The following is a 9,310-nucleotide window of genomic DNA, read 5'->3' on the forward strand; positions in this document are numbered from 1 at the left end:
TTTTGGGGGGTTGGAGTTTGATAAGTTCTTTATAGATTTTTTATATTAACCCTTTATCAGATATATCATTTGGAAATATCTTCTCCATTCAATAGGTTGTCTTTCAGGTTTTTTTTTTTAAGATTATTTCACAGAGAGAGAGAGAGAGAGAGAGCGGGGTGAGGGGCAGAAGGAGAGAGAAAATCTTGAGCAGACTCCTCACTGAGTGTGGAGCCTGATGTGGGGCTCAATCTCAAGACCCTGAGATCATGATCTGAGCTGAAATCAAGAGTCAGATGCTTAACCGGCTGAGCCACCCAGGCACCCCAGGTTGCCTTTTAGCTTTGTTGATTGTTTCCTTCGGTGTGCAAAAGTTTTTATTTTGATGTAGTTCCAATGGCTTGTTTTACCTTTTGTTTTCCTTGCCTCAGTAGACATATCTAATAAGAAGCTGCTACGGCTGATGCTTAAGAGGTTACTGCCTATGTTCTCCTCTAGGATTTTGATAGTTTCCTGTCTCATATTTAGGTCTTTACTCCATTTTGAAGTTATTTTTGCATATGGAGTAAAGAAAGGGATCCGTTTCATTCTTCTGCATGTTGCTGCCCAGTTTTCCCAACACCATTTGTGGAAGAGACTGTCTTTGTTTTCCTTGGATATGCTTTCCTGCTTTGTCAGATATTAGTTGACCATACAGTTGTGGGTCCATTTCTGGGTGTTCTATTCCATTCCACTGATCTGTGTGCCTATTTTTGTGTCAGTACCATACTGTCTTGATGACTACAGCCTTTTTTTTTCCTCGTTAAACTTATGTTTTAATGGGGCTCAAAATTCTGTGACAGATTTTTGGTCAAGTTGTTTCCATTAAAAAGTACTGATTTTAAAAACTAATAACTTAAAACTGCACACACACGAAAAAACAAATGGTGCACAAAACATTTTCCTTTCCTCCTGAAGGTTTTACGATGCATTGTTATCATTAGCCAGCCTCTTACTATTAAAGTTAAACGGCCAATTGACACAAACAGTTCTGAGACTGTTCTTCCACCGCTGATTAAGACTGGGGTGGCAGGTATTGGGGATAATATTCATTTAGCCTTCTGAGCTTTCTGGGCAGACTTGATGACCTTGCCAGCTCCAGCTGCCTTCTCGTCCACTGCTTTGATGACACCCACAGCAACCGTCTGTCTCATGTCACGAACAGCAGAACGGCCCAGAGGAGGATAGTCAGAGAAGCTCTCAACACACATAGGCTTGCCAGGAACCATATCAACGATGACAAGATCACCAGATTTCAAGAACCTGGGACCATCTCCCAGCTTTTTTCCAGAACGACGATCTATCTTCTCCCTCAGCTCAGCAAACTTGCAAGCAATGTGAGCTGTGTGACAATCCAGCACAGGTGCATATCCAGCACTGATTTGGCCTGGATGGTTCGGGATAATCACCCGAGCCCTGAAGCCAGCTGCTTCCATCAGTGGGTCATTTTTGCTGTCACCAGCCACATTGCCATGACGAACATCTTTGACAGATATGTTCCTGACACTGAAGCCCACATTGTCCCCAGCAAGAGCCTCACTCAAAGCTTCATGGTGCATTTCAGCAGACTTTACCTTGGTTGTAACATTGACTGGAGCAAAGGTGACCACCATGCCAGGTTTAAGAACACCAGTCTCCACTCAGCCCACAGAGACAGCACCAATACCACCAATCTTGTAGACATCCTGGAGGGGCAGACGCAAGGGCTTGTCAGTAGGACGAGTTGGTGGCAGAATGCAATCCAGAGCTTCAAGCAGTGTGGTTCCACTGGTGTTCCCATCTTTATGGGTGAATTTCCATCCTCGAACCGAGGCACGTTAGCACTTGTCACCATTCCAACCAGCAACTGGCACAAATGCTACTGTGTCGGGGTTGTAGCCAATTTTCTTAATGTAGGTGCTGACTTCCTTAACAATTTCCTTGTATCTCTTCCACTGTAGGGTGGCTCAGCGGAATCCATTTTGTTAACACGAACAATTAGTTGTTTTACACCCAGTGTGTAAGCCAGAAAGGCATGCTCATGGGTCTGCCCATTCTTGGAGATACCTGCTTCAAATTCACCAACACCAGCAGCAGCAATCAGGACAGCACAGTCAGCCCGAGATGTGCCTGTGATCACATTTTTGATAACGTCTCTGTGCCCTGGGTCATCAATGATGGTCACGAATTTCCACAGGGAGATATCGATGGTGATACCACATTCACATTCAGCTTTCGGTTTACCCAAGACCCAGGCATACTTGAAGGGGCCCTTTCCCATCTCAGCAGCCTCCTTCTCCAATTTTTCAATAGTTCTTTGGTCAATCTCACCACATTTGTAGGTCAGATGACCAGTAGTGGTAGACTTGCCCAAATCTACATGTCCCACAATGACGATGTTGATGTGAGTCTTTTCCTTTCCCATTTTGGTTTAGGTTTAGTGGTGATTTTCACAACATCTGTGTTCTGGCGGCAAACACGTTGCAAAAAAGCTACAGCTTTTTAATATAGCTTGAAGTCAGGCATTTTGATGCCTGCCGCTTTGCTTCTCTTTTTCAAGATTGCTTTGCCTCTTCGGGGTCTTTTGTGGTTCCATACAAATTTTAGGATTGTTTGTTTGAGCTCTGTGAAAAATGCTGGTGGTATTTTGATAGGGGTTGCTTTGAATGTGTAGATTGCCTTAGGTAGCATAGACATTTTAACAACGTTTGTTCTTCCAATCCGTGAGCATGGAACATTTTTCCATTTCTTTGTGTCCTTTCAATTTCTTTCATAAGTGTCCCACAGTTTTCAGAGTACAGATCTTTTACCTCTTTGCTTAGGTTTATGCCTAGGCATCTTATGTTTTTTTTTTTTTTTTGCCGCAATTGTACATGGGATCAATGCCTTGATTTATCTTTCTGCTGTTTCATTATTGGTGTATAGAAACACAACAGATTTCTGTACATTGATTTAATATCCTTGACATTGTGAATTTGTATATCAGTTCTAGTAATTTTTTGGTGGAGTCTTTTGGGTTTTCTACATAGGGTATCATGTTGTCTGCAAATAGTGAAAGTTTGACTTCTTCCTTGCTGATTTGGATGCCTTTTATTTCTTTTTGTTGATTTGGATGTCTTTTATTTCTTTTTGTGCTCTGATTGCTAGGACTTCCAGTACTATAAGTAACAATGGTGAGATGGACATCCTTGTCTTGTTCCTGACCGTAGGGGGAAAGCTCTCAGTCTTTCCCTGAAAAACCTGCTGTGTTTTAAAATTTGTATTACATTGTCGCTATGGAGCAATTTGGGCAGTATTTACATCTTACATCATTGAGATTTCCAATCCGGGAGCATGGTATTTATTTAGATTTCCTTTAATTTCTCTAAATAATGTTTTGTGTCTTGCATTTCTTTCCTTGAATTGATTCCTAGATATTTTACTTTGCATGTTATTGTAAGTGATGTTGCCTTTACTGTGTCCTTTCCTTTTGTTTGTTTGTTTTTGTTTGCAGAAAAATAATTTGTTGTTATATATCACTCTTGCATCCTGCAACCTTGCTAGATTCACTTATTAATTCTACTAATTTGTAAATTCTTTTGGATTTTCTGTGTGTTTAGTAACACTTATGTGTGAATAATAACATTTCTATTTCATCTTTTCCAATCCGTATCATTTTTCTTGTCTAATTGTCCCTTTGTCAATTCCAGGTAGAATGCATTAAATAATTCACCAGTGTTGACATTTACTACATGTTTTATGGATAGTATTTATCAGGTTCAGGACTGTTTCTCTGTTCACTAATTTTCTAAGAATTTTTCAATAAATAATTAGTTTTGTAAAATTATTTTGTTCTTTATCCTTTGAGATCGTCAATATAACTTAACTCTCTTTTATTAATGTGTGGAATTACACTGATAGATTTTCCAGTATTAAGTCACCCTTCCCTTGCTTAATTGTGTCTTAATCACCGGGGACTATCTTTTAAATATATTGCGGGATTCTATTTGTTGATATTTTGTAATTCTCCTTTTTGTAAGGTCTGTGTCCCAACTTGGGTCAAGATATTTGCTAGAGAGTTAAAGTAGTTTGAGAGGGTACTTTTCTACTCTATCAAAGACTTTATTTATAATTGGTGCCACTTCTCTCTCTCTCTCTCTCTCTTTTTGAGTATAGTTAACACTCAGTGCTACATTAGTTTTAACATAGTGTTAAGGTACTGTAGAACACAGTGATGCTCAACATCACTAATCATCAGGAAATGCAAATCAAAACCACAAGATACCACCTCACACCTGTCAGAATGGCTAAAATCCAAACTGCAAGAAATAACAAGTGTTGGTGAGGATGTGGAGGAAACGGAATGCTCATGGGCTGTTGGTGGGAGTGTAAATTGTCACAGCCACTGTGGATAACAGTCTCAAGTTCCCTCAAAAAATTTAAAGCAGAAATACCGTATGATCCACTACTGGATATTACCCAAAGAAAAAAACCCACTAATTTGCAATATATATGCACCCCTATGTTTATTGCAACATTATTTATGAGAGTCAACATGGTTTGCTGTAACATTATTTACAATAGTCAACATGTGGAAGCAACATACACAAACACACACACACACAGTGGAGTATTATGCAGCCATAAAATTGGTGCCATTTCTTTTCCAAGTGTTTGGAAGGATTCATTGATTGAGCTATCTATGCTCGAATTTTTCTTTGTGGAATGGTTTTTAATACCCTACATTTTTAACAATAATTTTAAGATCAATCATATTTTTCTATTTCTTCTGTCAGATTTGGTAAGTTGTTTCTCTCAAGGAATTTTTCTTTTTATGTAAATCCTCAAATTTGTTAGTGTAAAGTTGCCCATAACAATTTTACACCAGCAACCTTTTATTTTTTATTTTAGTTTTTATTTTTTTAATTTTTTATTATGTTATGTTAGTCACCATATAGTACATCCTTAGTTTTTGATGTAGTGTTCCATGATTCATTATTACCAGCAACCTTTTAAATATCTATGCCTTGAATGTTGTCATCTCATTCATTCTTGATATTGTAATGTATGCTTTCTCTATTCTCCTTTTTACTTCATCAGTCATGCTATTGGTTTATCAGTCATACTCTTTCTACTGTTCTTTGTTTGTTTTTTCTATATCATTTATTTCTGCTCTAATTTATTATTTCTCTCCTGCTGGCTTTAGGCTTTATTTGCTGTTCCTTTTCTAGCTCCATTAGGTGTATGACTAGGTTGTGTATTTGAGTCTTTTCCTACTCTTGAGGTAGGCCTGTATTGCTATATACTTCCCTCTTATGACAGCCTTTGCTGCATCCCAGGTCTCACAAATTTCTGATTGAGAGACAGAGAGTGATCTGATTATGTTTCTGTCGTGTTTGAGGGTATATTTTAAAATATGTTTATGTATATATTAAAATTAAATCGATATAGTAATATCTGAAATATATTATGTATGATGTGTTAGTGAATCTATTGATGGCCTTCCATATCTCAAGCCTGTTTCCAGTCATTGAGGAAACAAAGGCAACTAAAACAGAGTCACTGGTTAATAATACTGCCTTATCCATAAGAGGAGAGATACCTAGACACACAGAAGAGGAGACATTCAGAAGTCAGTTCAAAAGGCCTTTAAAGGCCAAACTAAAAAAAATGTGGACTTTATCCTAAGGGGCAATGGGAAGTCATTAATAAATGGTAATTAGTCAGAGTAGTGATGTGGCCAGATTTTTGTGCTTCATAAAGACCATTTTTTTTTTGTAGGACAGATGATGTCATTGAGAATGCTGTTCTAGTGGTCCAGGGGACACTAAAATAAGGCAGTGGCCATTGGGTTGTTAAGGAGGGAAGGGACTACAGACACACAGTTGAGGTTGGCCAGAAAAGTCTTGGTGAGGGTGTATGTGGGAAATCCAAGGTTGACTCCAGACTGCCTTGTGGTTTGGGTGACTGGAAGGTGCTGATGCCTTTCACTAAGCTGGAAAATAGGAGAGCAGCAGCTTTGAGAGAGAGGAGTTTGTGTTTGACCATGAGTGTATGGTAGAAGGGAAGGGTTGATTGATGGGGGTTTTATATCTGACTGTGTGAATTTGTGTATATGTGTGCACTATATGAATATTCACCAGTGATCTGTGAATGAATGTGTGACAATGGATGGGCAATGGTGACACCAGAATGGGTGTGTATCATCTAAAACTATAACAAATGTTCATTATCAGATTTCACATTTTCTCATTCTATTGTCTCAAAATCTCATTTAGACACTAGCCAAAAACAAATGTCTCACATGTTTATTCAAATGTCAAACTAACAATTTATCTGTTATACCCAAATTTTGATATGAAATTTGTTTATTCATTGACTTCTGCTTTCATTTCAAAAGGTAGAAAGCAGGAGAGAATATTTTTACCATCATTATGGTAAGAAAAAAGCTGGATGGACTGCAAATTAATTTTCTAAACTCCTCAGAAAACAGAGCAAAAATCCAACTCAAAATTTTGACATAGAATGGAACCCTCAGGTATAAACACTATTTTGGTGTCTGCTTACTTGGGACATGTGCCACCAGATACCATATAAGGTGGCAGGAAGATTAAATTAGAAATAATTTAATAAATCGCTAAAGGCCTAGCATGGACAAGCTGAAGAACGTGAATTAACGGGGGCCACAGGCACAAAGGTTTCCCACACTCTTGGCAGGTTTTTTCTCAAAAGACCCCACCACGCTTTCGCAGGGAGAATTAGCAAGTAATCAGAGAAATTTCCTCTTTGATGCTGTCTGAGGGGAAGGAAACAACAACCACTACCAAATCCACCTGGACCCATCTCCTCTGTCTATATTACAGAAAAAAAATGATCTTTAAGGGAAAATTCATCAAAACCTGTATCCTGAGAGCACTGATGAAATTCCATTGCAGCTGGAACAGGTCACAACCCTCACCACCAAAACTCTGCCCAGACCCATCTCCCCTATCTCTCAAGTGAGAAAAGCCTCAATATAAAAGAGGAGGGGGCATCACAACATTAATTTGAGGACACTGGTGGAAAGCCACTGTACATAGGGTAAGGTAACAGGGGGAAAAATAAAGCTTTTCCCCTGGAGGAGGGAAAGGAATTCTTGTTAAGCCCCATCATTGTATCTGGACGAGGGGGAAGAAAGCTTGTGAAATCCACATCTTTAAGACCCAGGTATACAGTGCCTGCCTAACACTGAGACTAAATCAAAAGATCAAGTACATTCGTCATGCTTATTCCTTACACAAACCTAACAAGTATACAGTAAGTATAACAGTGGAATACAGCTGGTAAAACCACAAGAGACAGATTCACTCTGGGGAGAAGCACAAGTGGTGAGAGAGAAAATAAATTGCTGGAAGAATATTAAGGTTCTGGTACCCATAGCAACAATAACAAAAAAAAATTCCCCTTTAATCTGGTAACCAAAGCAACAGTAATCTTCAATTTTGGTAACCATAGCAACAACAAATTTCAGCTGCAGTGCAGTTCCAGACTACATTAAAACACACCTCCGCAGTAAAGTCCTAGAAGAGGGAGTACTGGCTCATATCCAAGCATAAAAATATTTATCTCAGTATCTGCTATCCTATAGAACATGTCCAGCTTGCAACAAAAAACTACAAGGCATAAAGAGAGGCAAGAAAAACGCAGTCTGAAAAGACAAAGTAGTCACTAAAACTAGACTCAGATATGACGCAGGTGTTGGAAATACCAGGCAGAAAATTTAAAACAATTATAACTAATGTTAAAGGCTCTACTGGAAGAGGTAGAGAACATGCAAGATCAGATAGGTAATTTAAGAAGAGAGATAAAGCTGTAAGAAAGAATCAAACAAAATTCTAGAAATAAAAGAAACGCCAACAGAAATGAACAATGCCTTCAACAGGCTCATCAATATTCTCAAAACAGCTATGAAAAATCTGAATTTGAAGATAGGTCAATAGAAATTATCCAAATTCAAATACAAAGAGAAAAATACAGTAAAAAAAAAAAAAGAACATTCAAGAGCTGTGGGACAATAGCTAACAGTGTAACAGATGTAATCGAAGTTCCATAATGAAAAGAAAGAAAGAGCAGGCCAGACTTAATACTTGAAAAAATAATGGTCATGAATTAACCAAAATGAATGAGAGACAACAAGCCATAGAACCAGGAAGTTTAGAGAATACCAAGCAAGATAAATACCAACACACACACACACACACACACACACACAGAGGCATATGATATTTAAACGGCTGAAAACCAAAGAAAACCTTGAAAGCAGCCATAGAAAAAATACACGTTGCCCAAAAGAATAAGATAAAGTTTATAGCAGAATTCTCAAACAGAAAGATAACTGAGTGACATCTTTAATGTATTAAATGAAAAAAATCATTAAACCAATATTCTGTACTCACCATGAGTCATGAGTACCCTTCAAAAATGAAGTCTGGACTTCCAGTTTAAGCTCAAAGATGGAAAGATATAGAAAAACAGCTTGATAAACAATATATTAACGACTGGTTCCAACAGAGAACTAAATTTACAGAACTAACAGCCATGCTGAATTTGGAGAGAGACAGTTACTTTCAGTGAGGTACAATGACCTGAGCAAAAGATTTCCCCACACTTTTGCAAACTTTTGGAGGAACTCCACCAAGCTCTGAAAACGAAGATTAAGAAGAACCTAAAGAAATTACCTCCCACCTTTATGGTGTTGATTAGGACAAGGGAAGAGCAAATCACTGGGAAATCTGCCAAGACTCTTTCACTTTACAGAACAAATTTTTTTTTTAAAAATCTTATTATTTATTTATTTATTTATTTATTTATTTATTTATTCATTTGAGAGGGAGAGAGAGAGAGCAAGAGCAGGGGGAGGGAGAAGCAAACTTCCTGCTGAGCAGGGAGCCTGACATGGGACTCATGACCTGAGCCTAAGGCAAACACTTAACATACTGAGCCACCCAGGCGCCCAAGATTTTATTTATTTATTTGAAACAGAGAGACAGAGAGTGAGAGAGAGAGAGCAAGAGAGAGAGCGAGTGCACAAGCAGGGAGAGTGGGAGAGGGAGAAGCAGGCCCTCTGCTGAGCAAGGAGCCTGATGCAGGGCTCAATCCCAGGACTCTAGGATCATGACCTGAGCCGAAGGCAGACACTTAACCAACTGAGCCACCCAGGTGCCCCATAGAACAAAATTTTAATTGAAAGAGCAGTATATCACCTAGAGACACTAGTGATATACTAATGCAGCTGGAGAAATGGAACTCTGCCCAGATCCAGGTCCACAATGTCACTAGGTAAAAAAGAAAAGAA

General features: G+C 38.5%; 1 pseudogene; it reads right to left on the reverse strand.

The window, feature by feature from the left end:
- Positions 1–990: 990 nt before the first annotated feature.
- Positions 991–2,422, reverse strand: LOC103680470 (annotated as a pseudogene).
- Between the last annotated feature and the right edge of the window lie 6,888 nt (positions 2,423–9,310).

The sequence above is a fragment of the Ursus maritimus genome (genome assembly GCF_017311325.1).
Source record: "Ursus maritimus isolate PB19 chromosome X unlocalized genomic scaffold, ASM1731132v1 scaffold_X1, whole genome shotgun sequence".
Classification (NCBI taxonomy): Eukaryota; Metazoa; Chordata; class Mammalia; order Carnivora; family Ursidae; genus Ursus; species Ursus maritimus.